Genomic DNA, 811 nt, shown 5'->3' on the forward strand with positions numbered 1-811 from the left:
ACACTCTGCCAGTCTGAATCTTTCATAATGCTCAGCTCACACCATCCAGTGATTCAAGGTGAATGTTGCCGTCTTCAAATTGCTGCCAGAGAAGGAAAATCTTTTGGTAACAAGGATAGAAAGAAGACAGAGAAAAGGAGATCAAAAGGGAAGGACAGACAATAAATAGAAATTTCCAGCAACTCTTTCCAGAAAATTACACAGACTTTATATTTGCTGCTGTACCTGGTGGAACAAACCAAAGTTGTTCACCCATCTCAAAGCTGCTTTGCCTTCTACAGAATGATCAGAAATGAAGAAAGAGGTGTTTTCAAATTCTCAATTTATATTAACCTCCTAAACACCCTCAAAATGAATCTGGTGCTTTTCCTACTAATCTGTCACCCCTACATAACTGCCTGTAATAAATCTTAGCAAAATGTTTCTTCAGTGAAGTACTCTGGATATTTATGTGCTTGTTGCACTCAGATTTTTACTCTTTGAAATACAAATGCTTCATGACAAAAATCAGGCTCACAAGCTTGTTGGTAGCACACAGCCTATTGTGTCCTCTGTACACAATAACTGGGCCTGCAAAATCTTCCAGAAAAAGAGGCTTTTTTGCTTTTTCATCTCTCAGCACTCCATGATGCCTTCTTTGTATCTTCAGTCCGCTTCAAGGTATAAAGGCACACAAAACTGAGAGTCTTTGAGATCTCTGCCTATTCTTTAATCTCCAAAGAGTAATTTCTGCTGAATTCCATGGTGTGGAAACATCAAAATTTCATTCCAAGGCAGCCTGCTGTTTCTGTGCCATCTTCCCCCCACTTGA

Source organism: Geospiza fortis, unplaced genomic scaffold (genome assembly GCF_000277835.1).
Source record: "Geospiza fortis unplaced genomic scaffold, GeoFor_1.0 scaffold194, whole genome shotgun sequence".
Classification (NCBI taxonomy): domain Eukaryota; kingdom Metazoa; phylum Chordata; class Aves; order Passeriformes; family Thraupidae; genus Geospiza; species Geospiza fortis.